Source organism: Prenolepis imparis, unplaced genomic scaffold (genome assembly GCF_030444845.1).
Source record: "Prenolepis imparis isolate NDT839.2.m4 unplaced genomic scaffold, iyPreImpa1.0 SCAF_459, whole genome shotgun sequence".
In the NCBI taxonomy this organism is placed as follows: Eukaryota; Metazoa; Arthropoda; class Insecta; order Hymenoptera; family Formicidae; genus Prenolepis; species Prenolepis imparis.
Window position 1 is genome coordinate 1 of NW_028141617.1, and position 22,605 is coordinate 22,605.

At 37.3% G+C, this 22,605-nt stretch overlaps 1 long non-coding RNA gene across 1 annotated transcript; it reads left to right on the forward strand.

Annotated features, from left to right (window-relative positions):
• Positions 1-1,251: 1,251 nt before the first annotated feature.
• Positions 1,252-4,132, forward strand: LOC145948559 (uncharacterized). The gene is made up of 3 exons (XR_014427389.1): positions 1,252-1,361; positions 1,689-1,889; positions 4,102-4,132. It is a non-coding gene; the product is annotated as an uncharacterized LOC145948559 (long non-coding RNA).
• The last annotated feature ends 18,473 nt before the right edge of the window (positions 4,133-22,605 follow it).

Genomic DNA, 22,605 nt, shown 5'->3' on the forward strand with positions numbered 1-22,605 from the left:
AAAAATATACATATTTCATGTATTTAATAAAATTTTATATTTCAATGTTTTGGAACATTCTAAACAAAATGGTGTAGAAATCTTCAAAAAAATATACATATTTTTTTAAAATTAAAATTTTATAAAAATCCAAATTTTTCATCGATTATCGCAAACATAATAATTTTAAACATTTTGATACCAATTTGGTGAAAATCAGTCCATAAATGCGCGCGCGCGTGGATGGGTGCGTGATTTGGGGTTATAAACTTTAAAAAACCATCATTGTCGCCATTCCCGAAAAAATTTAAAAATTTTGGTACCAATTTCTATAAAATCGGTCAACAAATATATGAGTTGATGGATGGGTGCATGGGTGGGTGGGTTGAATACACCAATTTCGAGAAAATCGGTCAAGAAATATATGAATTGATGAATTGCTGCGTGGGTGGATGAGTAGGGATATAAAACTTAAAAAAACCACAAAGGTACTTTATATATAGATATATAAAGTACCTTTGTGGTTTTTTTTAAGTTTTATATCCCTACTCATCCACATATATAAAAATCTGTCAATGAATATGTGAATACGTGGATGGGTGCGTGGGTGGGTGAGTGGGTGGGCAAAAGTTAAAAAAAACAACATAGTAGCCATCCCCGAAAAATTTGCAAAATTTTGGTATCAATTCCGTGAAAATCGGTCAATAAATGCGTGAATGCGTGGGTGGGTGTGCATGGGTGGGTGTAAACTTAAAAAAACCTTTAAAAAACCACAAATTAACGATCCCCGAAAAATTTGCAAAATTGTGGTACCAATTTCGTAAAAATCTGTCAATAAATATGTGAATATACGTGCGTGGGTGGGTGCGTGGGTATAAAACTAAAAAAAACACATCGTCGTCATCTACGAAAAATTTGCGAAATTTTGGTACCAATTTCGTGAAAATCGGTCAATAAATGCGTGAATGCGTGGGTGGGTGTGCGTGGGTGGGTAGAAACTAAAAAAACCACATTAGTAGCAATCCCCGAAAAATTTGCAACATTTTGGTACTAATTTCGAGAAAATCGGTCCATAAATGTGGAAGTAGTTCGCGGTCAGACAGACAGACGGACGAAACTTATATATATAGATATTTATTACTTTACACACATGATTAATGTAATGGTGATATTTAATTTATAGGGTTCAGTTGTAATAACATCGAGAAAACATCAAGTGAATCAAAATATGTTATTATACAAGTTAGTCTCGCAAAGACTTGTGGCAGATAGCAAAGTTAAGCTGTCAGATTTTAGTTTCTGTGCTGAAGTCTCAAGAATTACTAAAGCGAAAATTTCTTCGTAGGAACCTTATATTGGATGAGTCCTGAAGTAATTTCAAGGTAATTTATATATTTATATTATTTTTAAGATTGAATAATATAAATTTTATGTTTACTCCTTCATTTTTAAATCATTATTAATTAGTAATATACTAGAATCTGTATAGAAAGGTAAAATTTTATTGGAATACAGATTATAAAATATAAAAGAGTAATTTTGTAATGTTCTATAAAATATCTGACATTTTTAAAAAACATGAATTAAAAGATAGTATTTCTATTGATATGTGCTGCTTTAAGTATTATGGTTAATTATATATGTCTAATAAATATATAACACATTTATTTTATTACATAATTAATGTAATAATACAATTTAATTTATAGGGTTCAGTTGTAAAGACATCGAGAAAACATCAAGTGAACCAAAATATGTTATTATATGAGTTCATAGTCTCGCAAAGACCTATGGCAGATGACAGAGTTAAGCTGTCAGATTTTAGTTTCCATGCTCAAGTGTCAAGAATTATCAAAGCCAACATTTCTTGTAGGAACTTTGTATCGGATAAATTCTTAAGTAATTTCAAGGTAATTTATACATTTGTATAACTTACTTTCAAGATTGAATGATATAAATTTAATGCGTACTACTTCATTTTTAAATCATTATTAATTAATAATACTGGAATCAGTAGAAAGATTAAATTTTAATGCAACGCAGATTATAAAATATAAAAGAGTAAAATTCGTAATGTTCTATAAAATCTGATATTTCTCTAAAATTTTCTAAAATTATTTTTGGATGTGTTTCTTGTTTTCGATTTAATCAATTTTAATCGCGATTCGACCTGTATCTTTAGGACTTGGATTATACAAAAAAGGTCAAAAGTGAAATGATCGGAATTGAGAATTAATGTTGATTAAATTATGTCAGAAAACGAAGTATAATAGGCCTGCCGATAAATTACACAATATACAATTATACAATTTATAGGGTTTAGCTATAGACATTGAAAGAACATCAAGTAAACTATGTTATTATACAAGTTACAGTCAAAAATCTCGCCAGTAGACTCGATAGTTTTGCAAAGACCATTGACTTAAGTAATATAATATAATTTTTAGACAAAGTCCAAATTAAGAATTAATTATTTATAAACAAAAAATAAAGAACAAAAAACTTACTGAAAATATGACAAATACTTTTTAAATTATTTACGAATAATCTTGTTAGTTGGCAAATCGAAAGTTCCATCTTCTCTTGGAAAAGATCTTTTTATAATAGATTTTGTATCTTGTAATAATAGTACCAATGATAACGTTTGGTTTCCTATTAATTTAATGTCACAAACTTTTTCCACATCAAGATAAAAGATGTCATCTGTAAAATAATTACATAATTCATAAAAATTAACAAAAAATGATACAATATTCTATTACGAAATTAAAAGATTTTAATATAATTTACTTGAATTTTTCACATATTCTTTTATTTCTATATTATCTCTCTTTTCGAAACCATCATTTGGTTCAAACTCAGCAATTTGAATCTCTAATTTATAATTACCATCGGTGATTGATCCAGTTCCAATAATTTTAAAACTATTTGAGAAAGTATTAAATCTTGTTTTAATATACATATACTCGTATAACTGAAAAATATTTTATTTAAAGTATTTATTTTAAGAAAATGTAATAGAAGAAAACATACATAAATATTAGAACAATTTATATATATAATAATATTAAATTATATATAATATATTGAGAATTATGAAAAAATTTAGACGCAAAAGAAAAATAATAAAATAATTTATGAACACATGAATTCAAATGATCCGGAATATTTGATAGTTCTATTAATTCAGGTTGAACTGCGTGAATTATTTTTTTAAGATCAAATTTTTTTAAGATCAACCCAAATTATTAATAAATTGTAAAGTAATATTAGATTAGAAAATAACATTTTCAATTATTATTATTGTATATTAAATTAAATGAGAATAAAAAGTATATTTATTGAAATATATTTATTCAATTTGGTTTTATGTGAAATTTAATCCACTCAATTTCAATATTTCATACTACGATTTGAATTCTATGACGACTATTATTGTTTAAAATAAATTTAACAATTGATAGTATTGTGTTTTGCCAACAATTTTCGTACCATCAAACTCATCAATAAAACCAATAACTCTCTAAAAATGATTTTTAAATCATCTTTTTACTTTTTAAAATATTAAAAAATTTAAATATACATATATACATATATTTACAAGATATCTCACAACCATTGTATAATATTTTAGTAGTGTATTCTAGAAGTAAAATAGAGTAAAAATTTCTAATATAAAAATGTTGAGATTACAATAGTTTTTGAATTATAAACGATTAAAATTTGAATGATATAGCATAGAACTCGCATGCTTAAGCCTATAACTAAACATAGACGTCTATCGATCTGTTATCTGTTATTGATTTTTTCAAATTAGTGTGATAACTTTTTCTGCTAATCTTATTTTGAAAATAAAATTAATAATAAATGACAAGTCGGTACGTGTGTATATGTGTAGTTCAGTGCGTGTATATCATTGGCAAATTTTGATAACTTACAACTCAAAAACTGTTGCAGTCTTAACATATTTATATTAGAATTTTTTACTCTCTTTTACATCTAAACACACTAATAAAATATTATATTAAGGTGTTGAGACACCCTGTATATGTATAAATATATAACACATTTATTTTATTACATAATTAATGTCTTAATGTAATGATAATATTTAATTTATAGGATTCAGTTGTAAAGACATCGAGAAAACATCGGATAAATTCTTAAGTAATTTCAAGGTAATTTACACATTTATATAACTTACTTTCAAGATTGAATGATATAAATTTTATGCATACCCTTTTATTTTGAAATCATTATTAATTAATAATAAACTAGAATCGGTACAGAAAGATTAAATTTTAATGAAATACGGATTATAAAATATAAAAGGGTAATTTTGTAATGTTCTATAAAATCTGACATTTTTTAAAACGTGAACTAAGGGATAGTATTTCTATCGACATGCGCTTTAGTAGTAATACTATGAGAGTTCTAACTCAGGTCCTCTGAGGGGGGGGTGCGGGGCGCGGGGGGTTCTCCGGGGCGAGGGGTATGACGTCACGCGGGGCGGGGGTATCTCGGTGGCGCGGGGGCTGACGTCACGCGGGTGGAGGGGGATGTTTCGACAAAGGAGGGGGAGTTTTCTGAGTGCAATATTTGTAGATGGTATCTTTACGACTTTTTTATGAGGGTTCTTAGACATTTTCCCCAAAAAGGTATAGAACAAGCGCCGATGATTGACAATTTTGTACCCTCGTTAATATAGTTTTATTACGGAAGCGCCGATGTCCGGCTGCTCGTCAACGGAGCGTTCTAGAGTTCATTAAAACTATGTTTTTCATTTTATGGACATTTTATCATTAAGAAAGGAATGAAGCCGACGCTGCGACGAACATGTCAGTAGTAATACTATGAGAGTTCTAACCCATGGGGCTCCGAGGGGGGTGCGGGGCGCGGGGGGTTCTCCGTGGCGAGGGGTATGACGTCACGCGGGGCGGGGGTATCTCGGGGGCGCGGGGGCTGACGTCACGCGGGTGGAGGGGGATGTTTCGACAAAGGAGGGGGGGGGTCTAAGCATGTTCGGCAACTGATTATCTTTGTGATTTATGGCTACCCGAAGCCATAAAATTGTTTTTCATTTTATGGACATTTTATCATTAGGAAAGGAATGAAGATTTTAGGGCCAACGCTGCGACGAACATGTCAAACGTTATTTATAGGGGTGCAAATGTAAAAGCGTTGACGTTCGGCAGCTTTGTACCCTCGCGGAAAATCGGTCGTAAACGAGAGCGAAACATTTTCCTAAATATCTTTTAAGGAAGAATTGCGATAATTTTGAGAGGGATGGGGTTGAAGCTTATGGAGAGAGAGTCTGTCTCCACATCAAAAAGTCTCGAACAGTCGCCGAGCGAAGTGAGTGTAAAAAATAGTGAAAAAAATGACTGGAGGTTTTCTGCGCCGTACGCTCCCCGAAATAGTAAGTTGTACAATTTATTTAAAACTATTGTACAGAATATTGCAATATGTTTAGATATATATTAAATATTCATATTTTTCAGATGATCTATAACATTGTGCAAAATTTACGGTCGCAACACGTGGTGGAGCAAGGTTTAACTGAACGAGAGTGGGTGAGAATGCTGAGGTGGGAACATCGACAAATGTTTGCAGAAATGTGGTGCGAAACTGCAGAGGCGCGGGAAATGGATGCTAATAACAGTTGGCTATGGGAGAACATGTATGCTCTTCGGGAACTGTTTGGCCTAGAGCCATATCCACCAGAACCTGTGGTGGAAAATTGGAACTAGTAAGTATTTCTTTTTAATTATAAATTATTAAAATAATTAATAAAAATTTTCTGTTATGCAGGAGTCCCCGCCCAGCCGTCGCCTCCGCTTCTCACAGCATCTAGCATTCAGCTGCCTCACCGCCTCGCATCCACAATCGTCGGCTTTACCATAGCCACCTCCATCACCGACAATTTTTATATATTATGATATTCATTTATATTTTCATCTTTATATTTTCATCTTTATATTCTTATCTTTATATTCATTTATATATATTTTTTAAAATTTTATATCCATTTTATATTCACATTTATATATTCACATTTATATACATTTATATCCATTTATATTCTTTTAAACACACACACACACACACACACACACACAAATGTATAATACACATTTATTCATAATTAAAAATAATTAATATTAAATTAATATATTCATTTTAAAAATTCCTCTTCTTTTCCTTCACTGCGTCATCTCTCGCATGCGCCTCTCGCTATCTCTGTCTCTCGCGTTCACCTCGCGCTCTCTCTTTCTCTCCTAAGCGCTATCTCTAGCAGTCCCTAACCTCGCGTCATCTCTCTCTCTCTCTCTCTCTCTCTCTCTCTCTCTCTCTCCTCGCCGCAACATCTCTCTCCTTCACGTTCGCCTCACACCCTCTCTTTCTCTCGCGTTCACCTCGCGCTCTCTCTTTCTCTCCTAAGCGCTACCTCTCTCGCAGTCCCTAGCCTCTCGGTCCCTAGCCTCGCGATCCCTAGCCTCTCAGTCCCTAGTCTCGCGATCCCTAGCCTCTCAGTCTCTAGCGTCACGTTCCCCCTTCCCCGCATGACGTCATCCCCCACAAAGACCGTGCAACGAGCTACGTATGAGAGCTGGGACTGGTTACGGGTGGGAGAAAGATGGAGAATGGAAATGCATGCAAAGAAATTACATCATAATTTAGACTTAAAAACTCTTTATTCTTCTTTTAAATATTTTTTTTCTTACATATTATGGACTAAAAACTAAAGCTGCCAGCTCGCAATCGATGAGCTGATGCTTGTTGAAGGCGTCGCTAGCGCGTATTACATTTGATACTTCTTTAGGATTCGTTACATTGGACGCGATATTTGAAAATTGCGTAAACTTGATATCGACTGTATTGGTAATTTTAACCAATCGGTCAAAAGTTACATCAATGCAAGGATCGAGATCGAACATACGGTGTAACGTCGATTCGATCATCATCATGCATACATTTGAAGATTCAAGACTTATTAACTTGGCGTCGTTAATCGTACGAACTCGCACTGTTAACGGTCCAACGCTTATAAAACTGTAGGCATCTTTAAAATCGTTTCGAAGCAGATTCTGAATATTGTGACGTTGCTCGTAGAGTCCTTTCCACGCTTCGAGAGATAGTATCAATTCCTTTCCTCGATGATCTCCTATGGCGATTTCCACGTAACTCGGTGGATCCACTTTGATACCAATTTCGAGGAATTTAAATTCCGTAGCTGTCAATGCGTATCGTCTGCCTAGTATACGAACCGCACGACGCTCCAATGAAATGCTGTAAAAATGAAATTAGTTTGAAAATAATACAATTTGTAAAAAAAAAAAAAAAAAATATAAAGATAGAAAGAAGTTAAACTTACTCGTCACATTTATTCTCAAACGATGGAGTGTCATCACGACTCGGGACGTAATTATTCACAGGTCTGCCGGAGCCACTGCTTCTTTTAGCGTAGTACATATTTCCAGATTTTAAAAGTGAACCACCAGTATGAACGGTTAACGCTACACTGATCGTATAAAATTAAGAATATACGTGACGCTTATTTTTAAAAGTAGTGGGGTAAATGTGGTGGGAGATTCTAGAATACTATTGGCGCTATGAAATTTAGGAGAAGGGGAAACGGCACTCGGATAAAAAGAATTCTTAGAAACGATTTGTGAGGAAAGGATTGGGGAAGGGGAATAAGAGATAAAACACATTAATGTTTAAATATTTTATTTTTCCAAATCTTGCAATTCTTTCTGGCGTTGCGACCACCAGTTAAATATTTTGAATACATTTTGTAATGCGCAATTCTTAACATGTTTTCCACATCGCATAGTGTTTTTAACATCTAGATTATTTAGAGACTCGATATCGTCGTAATCAGCATCCAAGGTCTCAATAATGAAACCGTTTCCCGCATCATCCAATATATCGGCTAAGCATTCTCGCTTCTCAAGTCCTTTTACATATACGAGAATGGATTCTTCTTCTTCTTCATGTGGTCCACCAATGATAGCTATTGTAATCAAACGCTGAGCCATGCTGTATGGAACGTTTCCATCTTCCCATTGCAATCCATGATGATTTCGAGTCAACCATGAGGCTTGGTGTCTCTCCGATTTTATGAGTACACTCCATGGTACAGGACATGCGAAAAAATAATGTGACAAAATAAATCCTCTTCTCAGGATTGCCGCTTCCTTTACAATGAATTGTTTATTGAGGATAAACCCCTGTAGATCCACAAACGTTGGTACGGACATGACGAGATCTCTCTCTTCGATGTATCAGTTAAAAAGAAGAATGGCAACTATCTCATAACACTTTGATTTATATTCTGCTATGCTTCCCCCTCTCTCTAAATTGTAGGTGATTTTGCGCACAACGTTGGTCAACGGGTTGTACTGGATCACGCGATCATGTATGATGAGACAGTACGCAGTGGTATTCATCGGCACATTCTCCTTACACTCGAATTCCAATCTCACATCCACGGTTGCGCTCTTGACCGATTCGTTTTGTCGAGAACAATCGATGATCACGAACGGACCGTTACGTAGAAACATTGAGACGGTGAGACTCGGCTCGAGATACTCGTATCCATAATAGTTCTTGCAGAAACGCGCATACGTATCGTACAGAATCGACCATCTGTTTTTATCGAAATCCAGATTCATATCGTCGTACGATAACATTCCGAGTTCAGATAGAGTTTCACATTGGTCATCTTGCAATCGTCGAATCGACTCATATCCTCAGATATGATGTTTTTCCGACCTGTCTGCAGAGCGAAGATAACATATCGTGGCTTCTCCAGCTGAGTCGCTGTCTTAATGGCCCATGAATGCTTGGTTGTACGCTGCAATAGCGGATACTCATACAGATCCCACGAGCGAAAACCCATGCTGAGGTAATGTCCGCTTTCCAGAGCAGCATCGACAGCTTCTTAATCTCGCTCAACAACACATGCGGCATTCGCCATTGTATCTTGAATATGTTGATCACAGGCTCCAGCGTCGAATCTCCAATCAGACAATTGTTGTCGTTGCGCGATCGTATTAAGATTAACTCATGACGAGCGTTCATCACCACTCGTCTGTAATCCTCGCAAAATCCCAATAACATGTAGAGCGGTACGCAAAAATTGAAGTTTCCATTCGCAGTAGTCGGATCAGTCCAGCCGGCGTTTCTCATAATCACGCTTCTATCGGATGATATCGTTACATAGTTTTTGAGCAAACTTGTTATTCCCACGTTTCTATTGCGATCAATCTCCACGCCATCGAGTTCGTATCGAATCTCATCGAACATGAATGCGACACAATTATTTCCCAGTATCACAGCAGATCCTTCGGCTGGTTTATTTATCTTTAGTTCTCCCTCGATGTATAGGAAACTTTCATACGGCAACGTATACAGATCCTGTTGTTGTATGGGTATTCTTATCTCATCACTGTGTCCGAATGTTGTGTTAGCGAACGGGTTGTACGTGTGAGTCTCGATCTTGACGATGCGATCGTCGAAGATTGGCTCGTCTCCAATGTTGAGGATGTCGATCATTGTTCAGATGTTTCGCACCGCGAATCCCAAAGATTGTAAAAACGCAACGTTTGATGCGTTCAGTTTCTTTTTCTTACTGCAACCGGATGATTGGATATTAGTGAATGTCGACGTTGTTGTTGTTGTCGCTGGCTCCGTAAAGATTGTGTTATCTCTCGTATCTTTCGATCCGTTCAACACGAGCATCTCATACGCCACACACGTACGTTATCGCTGTCGTCGTCGTACGTGCAATCTAATGGTGATCTCTTCTCCTCGAAAATCGAGCAATCGTCTGTCCTGGTCGACAACGCGTAACGTTAAATCCGTAATGCTCCGCACGATGATCGGCAAGTAAATGATGTGCGCCGGTGTTTCCGATATCTTATATCCTGGTGGTACCCTCGGTGAAAATTCATGTATCGTATGAACGAGGTTGCCGTTGCTGTACGCGCCCGCGGTCACATTACATTCTACGCGGATAATGTTCACGTTGATAATATTAATCGGCATGTCCGACTTATACCATTTTCGCGGCTGCAGTATACGGTTCGAGAATCCCAGCAACGATCCAATGTTGTTAGGCTTGCTAAAATTCATTCTGTAGGCGCATTTGATCTCGCTCCTCATCATATTATAATTAGCGCGGAGCACTATCGGATATTCTCCATCTTCAAAGTCACCGTCGTCATTCGTCCGAATATGCGTGGTGTCAGTGTGTTTTTTATCATCGTCATGAACAGCGTGTCGCGGACGTTTTCGTAAAATTGCATGTTTCAAAAACTCATGTATCGCTTGCAGCTCGTACGATCCCTCGGGAATCGTAATTTCCGCGTCATCTTTGCCAAAGTAAAATTTATTATTCGAGGAATTCACGTTCGATATCGTGTCTGATAAGTCTCAAAATCCGCTAGACCTAGCTCGTATTCATCGTCGCTCAAATCTGCGGCGGGAAAGTAGTTTGCCGCGAGAACACTACTCTTCCCGGTCAGTGTGAATGTCATAGACATATCGGCAAAACTGTTTAACGAATACTGAGTTAAATAGCGCAATGTCAGTCTTTAAATTCACATGCATCGACCGCTCGGAGAAACTGTAAGCACAATTGTCCACAGATGCTTTGATTGTAAGTTTGAACAGGTGTGTAATTGTATTGTATCTTTGTCACATTTAAATATCGCACCAATTCATTCGGCGGTCGAAGATTGCCGAAACTGTCAAAATATATAGCGCGATCCCCCCTCTTTGCATACGCTACCCAATGAGTACCTGATCCTTTAGCGTTATCCAAATTTACGATGCCGCTCTCGTTTCGATATATACCACCGATCGGTAATGAATCACGCATGAAAACACCTCTAAAATACGGAATGTGCATACGTTTTGCCAGTTGTAGCAATTGTATGTTGGTAGTTACGCCCTGTGGCATTTTTAGCGTCTCTTTGACGGTTTTTTTTTCCCCCTTTTTTCTCGTTGAAACTCCTCGTCCGCGTTTGTATGGAGCGAGATACAATCCGTGACCTTCCATGGCGCGATTGTGACGTAGCATCTCTTGCAACTGATGTTGTGCGGCTTTTCCGTCGTTCACCATCTTTGCTACACCAGCCGCTCCACCGACCAGAGATCCGAGCGCGCCCAACATTGGTAGAATCGGCAATACACCCCCACGTTTCGCTACCGGAAGTATTCGCTTCTTCGCCATCTTTTTCTTCGTCTTCGTCTTTGTCGTCTTCAGGCCCATACCGAACTTCGTCTTGGCTTTCATCGCTGCCCAGACAGCTGTGGCGGCGGCTCTCTCACCGAGAGTCGAATATATACGGGATGATTATTTATACCATTTAATTTTAATATGTTTGTATAGTTAATTTTTAGAGTTTTAGGTATAAAATTTTCCTTGATTATATTTGGTCCGGATCCCGTGTCTAATAGAAAGGTTATTTGCGATGGTATTTCGTTAATTTGGACCTGAACAGTAGGCACGCGACTATGTTTATCGAGGTTTACTGTTACGGGTCGTATGTCGATGGTTTGACGGCCTACTTGACTTCTTGAGATGTCGACGGGTGTGAAGTCTGTCCGGTCCCCCGTTGTGCACCCGACCCCGAGGGACCTGTGTAGTTTCCCTGATTTTCTTTTCGACGATTATTACTTGCGTTGCGTAACTGACAATTTTCAAGGAGATGGCCTTGTTCTTTACAATATCTGCAGAATGTATCGTTCTTCGTTGTCAGTTGTTGATTTATTTTAACACGACAATCCTTAGCGGAGTGTCCGAATTTATCGCAAAGTTGGCATGAAACTTTCGGTCTACTTTCCAAACTTCTTTCCTCGTTCTGTTTTTTCCAACAATTACTAGCCGAATGGCCAGGCCTTTCACACCATTGACAAGTAACCGTCGATTTATTAATTTGTTGTTGGGAAGTAGTTTGTCGGCATGATTTGGCGTCGTGGCCGGTTTTTGAACATAATTGACATATAGTAATTTTTTCTTGAATTACGTTTACTGACTGACGAGCGCGAGGATCGCGTTGGCGACATTTATCCACTGTGGCCGCGTTTTTTGCATATTTGGCAAATTAAAATCTCCGTTCCGTTATTCGTTTGAAAATCGTGCCCTTGTAAGGAAAATTGAACGAGCTTCCTACAACTACTTGCGGCATGTCCCTCTTTGAAACAGATCTGACAGATTTCCCGCACTTGATTAGTGTACGGTGATTGGCCTGTTTTAACGCCTTGGCCTTGGCGCAAACCTGTCATCTCTCGAAGCTCTCTTTCTATCCTTAGGGCGTCGGCGACAGTTTCTTGTACGTCTAAATCTCTAGTGATTCTTTGCTCTATTTCAGGCTTTAGCCCTCTAATAAAACACTTACACATGTCTTTTTCTACCGTTGTTTTTATATTTTGATTGGGTAAAATGTGACCGGAACTTCGATATGCTTCCAATATTTGTTTTCCAAGTAATTTAACTCTATTTGCGTAAGTGACGACATCCTCTTCATTCCTTTGATAAATACATCCTAGTTCTCCTTGTAACTGATATACATTTTTAGTGGGTCCATAAATTTTCTTTAAATAAGTAGTTAATTGCAATACAGTATCAAAATCTTCATCCCGAATTGTTCGACGCGCTTCTCCCACTATTCTAGTTCTTATAATTTTAGTAAATTGAGCCTCTGCTTCCTTAGGAAGCATAGCTTTCGCTTCCTCGCAACCCTCGATAAAATAATTTAGCGAAATGTTACTACCGTCAAAAAAGGGGACGGCGTCTACCGCGTATTTTAAGGTAGCAAAGGGGTTGCGCCATGTTAAAAGAAAGTAAATTTTCGGGATCGCTTTCGATATCAAATTTTTCGATTTGATCTTTTATTGTTTCAGTAGTTATATCGGCGGAATCGTCGGAATCTGGCTCGGGCGATTCGGCTACTAAAGTATTTTCAGTTAAATCGAATTCTGAGGAAGGATCTTTTAACGAAAAATTTATTTGGCGAGATGTCGAAGTTGAAGGTACTAAAGGTGTGGATGTGTGAATTAATTCGGAATCAGATGGTTTAGATTTAGATTTGCGTGTTCTATGTGGTGTTGTTAATGCAGTTTTATATAGTTCTTCTATTTGATCTTTATCAGTTTGACCTCTTGTTCCTTTACTCATTACCGCTACCAGGAATCGCACATTTCTATCCCGGACGAGCCCCCAAATTTTATTTATGTTACGTCCAGACTCAAGGAAGGAAGAGTCGAAAGGAAGGACGTAACTAAATTTATCTTTTCGAACGACGGCAGACTATCCGTCTGTTCGACCCGAACGAACGTCTGGGCCCAAATAGGTCAACGACCGCAAGGGTCGCTCTTACTCTATTTAAAGGGCCGTTCGCTCAGTGGTCCCTTTTTGGCAAGAGAATTTAATCTCTTTTACGCAGGATGGGACCTTGTGCGATCCTGGTTTACGGGAATAAGTGGGAACGGGTTATTAATAAATGAAAATCATTTATTTTGAAATTTATAAATTTATTCCTAATATAAAGACGAAAGAATTTATATACATAATAATATTATTGACGAACTTAGTTGCTAATGAAGAGTGAATGTATGTGTATGTGTCGCGGGTGATACATTAGTACGGAGGTCTTCAATCGGGGCAGAAAGGGGTAAGAGTTATTGTTTAAATTTTAGGGTCCCGATTGGTGGTTACAATAATTTAAATGGTAATAGGTATATAAAATTAGTGTCCATGTGTGTGCGTGTAAGAGAGACTTCTAGGTTATATGAGTTCGGTAATTATGGCGGTGGAGGGGGGATAGGTTCGTAGGAGAAGGTGTGCAGGGACGGCTAAAGGATATCTTCGCCCGGGAACATACCAGGGGATGATGTTATTCCTATCGGTGGTCTCTAGAAATTCGCGTAAGGCCTCGTGGTCTACGGGGCCTGGACCAATCGTGAAAGCTTCCTCAGGGACTTCTCGTATCCCTGGGAGCTGGTTTATCAGCCAAGCTCTGAATTGCTCGTATGAGAGCTTGGCAGGCGATTCTGATTCCTCGGAATCGTCGTCGCTGATATCTACTACCTCAAACCCTTCCGGATGTTCCCTATTTACAGAGGACGTTGGGGATGAGGGAGGAGAATCTTCAAGGGTGATTGTTGAGGGAGCCGGAGACGGAGATCTAGGTGGCTCAGGGCGTTCGGGAGAAGCAGGGGGAAGAAAGGGAGAAGGGCTCCGCGGAGAATCGGCGTCCTCAGAGGAAACAGAGGAGTGAGGGGAAGGGGCCCGCTGAGGTATAGCGGGTTCGGGAGAAAGAGGAGAAGGAGTTCGCGGGGAATCGAAAAATTCTGCAGAAGCAGAGGTAGCGGGAGACGGCGTCAGCGGGGTTTCTATATGTTCGGGTGAGGAAATAGGAGAGACCGTAGGGTGATATGTATTAGTTGTCTCTGTATGGATCGGTGTGTTAATTTTTTCTAGGGAGCCGAAGGTTTCGCCCGTAGCCAGACTCCGTGCCAACGCTTTCTTTAACCGCCTATTACGCCGGTTTCGCGCCAATTTAACAGCGGTTCGCGAGGGTCGTCTCCTTGGATTTTCCACTACGAGAGCGAATAATAAAGTAACCGGGCAAGAAGAGTTTTTACTGAAAAATAACTCTGGGAGTTCTTGTAAGAGAAAAAAAAAAAAAAAAAAAAATATATATATATATATATTTATTTTTATATAATTTTGATATTTTAATTATTTAATAATTTAGTTAGTTATTGTATTACTTATTTGTTCATTCAAGAGAGAGAGAGAGAGAGAGAGAGATAGAGAGTGAGAGAGAGTAAATCACGGATTGCTCCGCTATCGCGGAAAATCCGGAGTGATTTCAAAAGATAAAGGGATGATAGAATTCACGGATTGCTCCGCTATTGCGGGAAATCCAGAGTGATTTCGAGAGAAAGAGGAGATGGAAGAAATCACGGATTGCTCCGCTATCGCGGGAAATCCGGAGTGATTTCAAAAGATAAAGGGATGATAGAATTCACGGATTGCTCCGCTATTGCGGGAAATCCAGAGTGATTTCGAGAGAAAGAGGAGATGGAAGAAATCACGGATTGCTCCGCTATCGCGGGAAATCCGGAGTGATTTCAAAAGGTAAGGGGATGATAGAAATCACGGATTGCTCCGCTATCGCGGGAAATCCACAGTGATTTCGAGAGAGAGGGAGAAGATGGAAGAAATCACGGATTGCTCCGCTATCGCGGGAAATCCGGAGTGATTTCAAAAGGTAAGGGGATGATAGAAATCACGGATTGCTCCGCTATCGCGGGAAATCCAGAGTGATTTCGAGAGAAAGAGGAGATGGAAGAAATCACGGATTGCTCCGCTATCGCGGGAAATCCGGAGTGATTTCAAAAGGTAAGGGGATGATAGAAATCACGGATTGCTCCGCTATCGCGGGAAATCCACAGTGATTTCGAGAGAGAGAGAGATAAGGATGGGGGAAGAAAGGACAGTTTTTCGAAGTTAGAATTTAACAAGGATAATAAATTAATAAATTAAAAAGGAAAACAATTATAATTTAATTGAAGTCCCAGAATTATTTTAAGTATTATTAGTAAGGGTGGAGATGTAGCGTGCTTGATAACTTACTACTTATGGAGTGCGCAGGTAGGTGTGAATCTGGCTACGGACTCCTCCGTGAGGATGGTGTTCCACTCGCAGTTGTTCACTCGCGAAAATCGTCGTACTCGGTGAGCACTGGGCACACGATGATTTCACAAATGTCACTGCGAATGCTCACGAGTTCGAGATTCACTCGAAGGATGGTGATACAACTTTTCGCGATTGATCCGCGAGCGTAGGTTTGAGAAAAGATTGATATTCTCTGAGAGATGTCACGGGTATATATACCTTCTTGCTCCTCCTTCCCGTTAGTTTGTTAATATTTCCTGACGAATAGGGAATTTTTCAATAACGCCCTTTCAGTCCCGGAGACGTCTCTTGACTTTAAAAGTTTATCGGGATTGGTCAGGGCTTTTGTTTAGGGCCCTAGGTTTTGACCAATGGAGAATTTGTTGAGGTTTATATTTTTATTATCCTCTCGAGATTTCGATATCGGCGGCGGTGTTTGTTGTTAGTTTTTCCTATATCGCGATATTTGTCGTTTGTTAGTGCCGCTTTTATCGGCGGGTTCTCGCTTTATTGCCCTCGCGTGTGGCTTAGAGCTTGTTTGCTGAGAGGCGATGCGTGTGGCATCTTTTTAATCTTTATATTTTTCGCCGCTTTCTCGCGAGAATACCCGCAGGTGTGCTATCTTATTTTGCACACTTTCGTTTTCATTATTTGTTTTCCCCTAATTTTACTAGGGAAGGATTTGCTTTCGGCGCGTTCTCGCCGTCTTTATGTTTTGCCGATATGTGATTTTAACTTATTATTCGCGAGGGTGTCGGCAAGAATCCGCTTTCGGCATCTTTCCGCCTGGTCTCTTTTATTTACCGATTTTGTAATATTTATCGGTCGCTCACGATATCTGCAGCTGTCCGTTTCGCTGGGCACGTTTTCGTTTTATTATATACGTGCCGCTTAGATTATTATTATCTTTTTTCTTCCTTTTTTATTTACCTAACAACAAACTTCGCCTTGGTCGTGGGAAAGAAAAGAATCGTGAAGTCCGCCGGACGTAACAATATAATAATAAAAACTTACCGGCATTGGGAATATAAGGAACAGAGTCCTCAATAAATTTTCTAGCAGGTGGGTCTTCCAAGATATTATGTCTATTATTTCATGAAGTCCTAAGAATATTCTTGTTAAAAAAAAAATTTGGGCCCAAAATGTCTCCCGATCCAAAAGGCATTTTGCACTGCACTTAATAACTTAGCTCGATGACACTTAGCGATACTTAGCTCAGCGACTGCTTTAAACTTTGTGATGAACATCGCAGAGACAGACCCTCTCTCCATAAGCTTCAGCCCCATCCTCTCAGATAAATCGTAGTAATAAATATCTGTTTATAAATTCGAGCGGTTGGACATCAGCGCTCACCGTAATGCTATACGCCATACGCTGTTTTGTTTATACCTGCGGAAAGGACCATGAGAACGCTTAAAAGAGAGAGAGAGAGAGCGTGAGGTGTTTACGAGAGATAGCGCGAGAGAGATGTCGCACAGTGGTGCCATATACGTGAATCACGGAAAAAATTATATAATTTATTAACTTTTAGAAATCGGGCTTTTTTGATGATTTTAATAGTTTTCAATTGCACACATATCAATATTGTTATATTAGAAGAAATAAAACATCAATATAGATCTGATAAAAATTAGTTATATAATATATTTTTATTTAATTAGTGATGACCAATCTAAACGCGTGTTCAAAACAAAAAAAAATATATTTTATAACAAAAGAGGTATTTTATAATATCTTTGAACTGAGCCTACTAGCCCCGGTCTTCTCTAGTCTTCTCGTTATGCATTTATATTCAAATAAAACAAATATAAACATTTTTCCATTTTTTATTATAAATATAAATAATCGCACTAAATCGCAATTGTAATTAATTGCATACGATAATATAGTATGATTTTAAATTTATATAAATTTCTGATTGAAGGGAAATGTAGATAAATGGTGAGATTTATTCAATGATCAAGATTAGTAAGGGGATTTACGATTTTATAATATTATTCTTTGCATAAAAAAAAAATCCGATTTAAAAACGAAATAAATACGCTTTTATAAAGTTATTATGTCAAATTTGTGAATTCCGTACAATAATTTTCAATATAAGATCTTCAAAAAAAATTGTAGGAATATATGGAATAAAAGCATAAAAATTTCATATTCGATGATACTTTAAAATTTTCTTCGGAACGACTCTAATGATGTCCACAGTTTTATAAGCGTTGGACCGCTAACAATGCGAGTTCATACGATTAACAATGCCAAACTCATAAGTCTCGAATCTTCAAATGTATGCATGGTGATGATCGAATCGACGTTACACCGTATGTTCGATCTCGATCCATGCATTAATGTATCTTTTGATCGATTGGTTAAAATTACCGAGACAGTCGATGTTAAATTTACACAATTTTCAAATATCGCGTCCAATGTAACGAGAATCCTAAAGAAGTATCAAATGTAATACGCGCTAGCGACGCCTTCAATAAACATCAACTCATCGATTGTGAGCTGGCAGCTTTAATTTTTAGTCCATAATATGTAAGAAAAAATATATAAATAAAGAGTTTTTAAAGTCTAAATTATGATGTAATTTTTGCATGCATTTCCATTCTCCATCTTTCTCCCACCCGTAAGCAGCTCTCATACATAACTTGTTGCGGGGTCCTTGCGGGGTCTGACGTCATACGGGGAAGGGGAAACGCCAGGCTAGAGACTGAGAGGTAGCGTGAGAGAGAAGAAAGAGATAGCGCATGTGAAGGAGAGATATGTCGCGGCGAGGTACACGAAAGAGTGACAGATAGCGCGAGGCTAGGAACCGTGAGAGAGATAGCGCGAGAGAGAAGAAAGAGATAGCGCGAGATGCATGCGAAGAAGATTTTTTTTTTTTAAATATTTTTTTCCAATATTAATAATAATAATTCTTTTATAATAATATTCTTAATATAAATGGGAGGAAAGAGAGGAATTATTCTAAAGTAAAATATGTGTTTTTATGTTTAAAATAATTTTTTTTTTATTCATAAAATAGGTATGTGTAATATTTATAATTTTGTGTGTGTGTGTGTGTGTGTGTGTGTGCGTGTGTGTGTGTGCATATGAATGTGTGTGTATGTGAATTTAAAATTTAAAATATAAGAATATATAAGAATATAATAATATAATATGAATATAATATAAAAATATAAAAAATATAATAATATAATATGAATATATAAGAAAAATACAAATAATAAGATAAATAGATAAACAATATAAATTTAAAATACAAAATATAAAAATTTTTAATACGTCGGCGGCAAGCGGTTGAGCAGCGGCTGCGAGGTGGTGGGGCGGTGGCAGCGAGGCGGTAGAGGACCATTATGGGACAGCAAGGGGTCCCTTCTGCATAACAGAAAATTTTTTTTTATTAATTTATAAATATTTTAATTTATTTAAATAAATACTTACAAGTATTACATACTGCCTCCATGACAGGTTAGGGAGAATATGGTTCCTCAATATCTCGGTCTGAAAAATTATAATGGTTCCTCAATATCTTGGTCCGAAAAATCATAATCCGATGATTCGCATGATGCCGATGGTGATGGCATATCCATTCGACCAATATATGGGTCCTCAGATCCTTTAAAGTAAACCACACAGCTTTTATAGCGACGTCGAAAGCATTTGATATTGTTGTGTGCTCTGAAGCATTTAGATAAACCGCCAGTTGTTCTTAAAATATCTTCATGAATTTCTATAAAATGGGCCAAATCTTTTGTTTGGGGTTACTGTACACCGAGTTCACGATTTCGTAGAAACTGTACCACCGAAGACACCTTCGATTTTTTCTGACTCGCCATTTTCACAACACTTGTAGAATTCTCACTTTAAGTGTCCCAGCACAATCTCCAAAAGTTTATTTTGTGCAAATAGGACACATATCACATGGAAATATCTGACACAATGATTTTCTACAATAGCAACACCATCGACAATCCACTGCATTGTGTAATTTAATCACATGCTTTCGTACAGCATACATGTGTCCGAAATCTTGAATAGAGATCATACATGAAGTACATAAAGCCAGAGCATCACCCGTAGAATAATAAAAGTATATGGCGCAAACTTTTGTACGTCCGTTTAGCGCAAGGATTTGTGAATTAGACACTACCTTGTCGTGAATATCCGTAAGGTCCTCACTGCGATCACTAATATAATTACTGTCACTCAACAACAACAATGATCTTCGTCAGATTCGTCTACATTGTTATCCGACAACTCGTGATCTTCATCAGATGACTCGTCTAATATTCTCTCGAAATTATTATTTTCCATTTCTTTTTAACTCACTACACTGTGCCACTGACACTTCGCACAGGACACTTAGCTCTTTACTATATGAATACTGAATACTTTGTGATGAACATCGTGGATACAGACCCGCTCTCCATAAGTTTCAACCCCCATCCCTCTCAAAATTATCGCAAAGGAATATCATAGTAATAAAATCAAGCGCTATCTGTTTACGACCGATTTTCTGCGAGGGTACAAAGCAGCCGAACGTTGGCGCCGATACGTTGCATTCTTCCTTAAAAATATTAAGAAAAAATGTTTCGCTCTCGTTTATGGAGGATTTTCCGCGAGGGTACAAAGCTGCCGAACGTCAACGCAAATAGGTAGAGGCCTATTAAATCACGTTTGACATGTTCGTCGGCCCTAAAATCTTCATTCCTTTCCTAATGATAAAATGTCCATAAAATGAAAAACATAGTTTTAATGAACTCTAGAACACTCCGTTGACAAGTTCGAGCAGCCGGACATCGGCGCTTCCGTAATAAAATTATATTAACGAGGGTACAAAATTGTTAATCATCGGCGCTTGTTCTATACCTTTTTGGGGAAAATGTCTAAGAACCCTCATAAAAAAGTCGTAAAGATACCATCTACAAATATTGCACTCAGAAAACTCCCCCCCTTTTGTCGAAACATCCCCCTCCACCCGCGTGACGTCAGCCCCCGCGCCTACGAGATACCCCCGCCCCGCGTGACGTTATACCCCTCGCCACGGAGAACCCCTCGCGCCCCGCACCCCCCTCAGAGGACCTGAGTTAGAACTCTCATAGTATCCCTACTTTTATTGGAAACTGTTTCTAGAATTTTTTAGAAGCAGAAACTAACAATTATTTGTTTACCAAGTCCGGGAAAAGTTATTAAAATCAAGATTTATTATCGATTATATTATTGGAATAGTCATATATGAAGTGTATTTAAAGTTCAACCCTTGATGTGTCTTCAAAATAAAATCAATTGTATATTTATTTATTGAAAAATAAGTAGTAGATGTAGAGAATTTAATGTATTTATATACATAATTTACATTACACATATACAGTGTGTGCTAAAAGTTTGAAAATGGTTGAATACTTCATAAGCTAGGCATTTTAGAAAAAATCTTTCAAACAAAAGAACATGTTGAAACGTGATTAGGTGCAAAAGCGTTGACGTTCGGCAGCTTTGTACCCTCGCGGAAAATCTCCCATAAAAACGAGAGCAAAACATTTTTTCTTAATATTTATATAAGTGCAAATGTAAAAGTTGACGTTCGGCAGCTTTGTACCCTCGCAGAAAATCGGTCGTAAACGAGAGCGAAACATTTTTTCTTAATATTTTTTTTTTTTAAGGAAGAATTGCGATAATTTTGAGAGGAATGGGGGTTGAAACTTATGGAGAGAGTCTGTCTCCGCGTCAAAAAGTCTTCAGCATTCGTATAGTACAGAAGAAAGTTAAAGTGTGTATAAGACATGGATAGAGACATTATTATCGATAGTGATAGTGACGAGGAAGTAATGATAGTCGAAGAAATTAATAATAGAATTGTAAATGTGATAAATGAATCTGACGATGAAGAAGTGATAGAGCCTCTTGAAGACTCTGATTATAATAGTGATGATTGTGAAGACTTTGCCGAAACAACTATACAATTTGTGGCACCGGTTGAGATGCTTACTATAAATGCATCGTTGAAAATGTGCGTTTTAAATTTGTTTTATGTACCTTGGGATAATATTAAACTGTGCACTAGCTGCTTTATAAGAAATGTGGAACTATTTCCAAACATTTGTATTGTACGACAACATACGAGAATGTTTAACATAATAGAACAAGACTCGTGCAGCGATTGCCGTGCCCCGCTATGTATGATATTTAGCCGGAACATGTGCCCGGTGTGTACGCATTGTAAGTATCAGTTTCTTATTTTTTAAAATATATTCTAAAATAAATTAAAAATATAAATTAATAAAAAAAAAATTTTCTGTTATGCAGAAGGGACCCCTCGCATCCACTTGGCCACCCTACTGCCACCCGGTCGCACCACCGCTTGCCGCTTGACCGCCCCACCACCGTTGCCGCCCCAACTGCACAGCCACTGCTCCTCCGCTTGCCGCCGACGCATTTAAAATTTTTATATTTTGTATTTTAAATTTATATTGTTTATCTATTTATCTTATTATTTGTATTTTTTCTTATATATTCATATTATATTATTATATTCTTATATATTCTTATATTTTAAATTTTAAATTCACACACACACAAAATTATAAATATTACACATACCTATTTTATGAATAAAAAAAAAATTATTTTAAATATAAAAACACATATTTTACTTTAGAATAATTCCTCTCTTTCCTTCCATTTATATTAAGAATATTATAAAAGAATTATTATTATTAATATTGGAAAAAAAAAATTATTTAAAAAAAAAAATTCTCTCACGCAAGAGATTTCACAGGAGCTGAGAGTTCCGTTGCTCCAGCAGGCAACGCAGTAAAATTTCTCTCATCGCAGATCCCCACCTTCGGTGCTACAGAAGAGGAGGATATAGAATTATGGATCGAGAAGATCGAAAGCGTTGCTGAGTTATTCAATCTTTCATCGGTGGT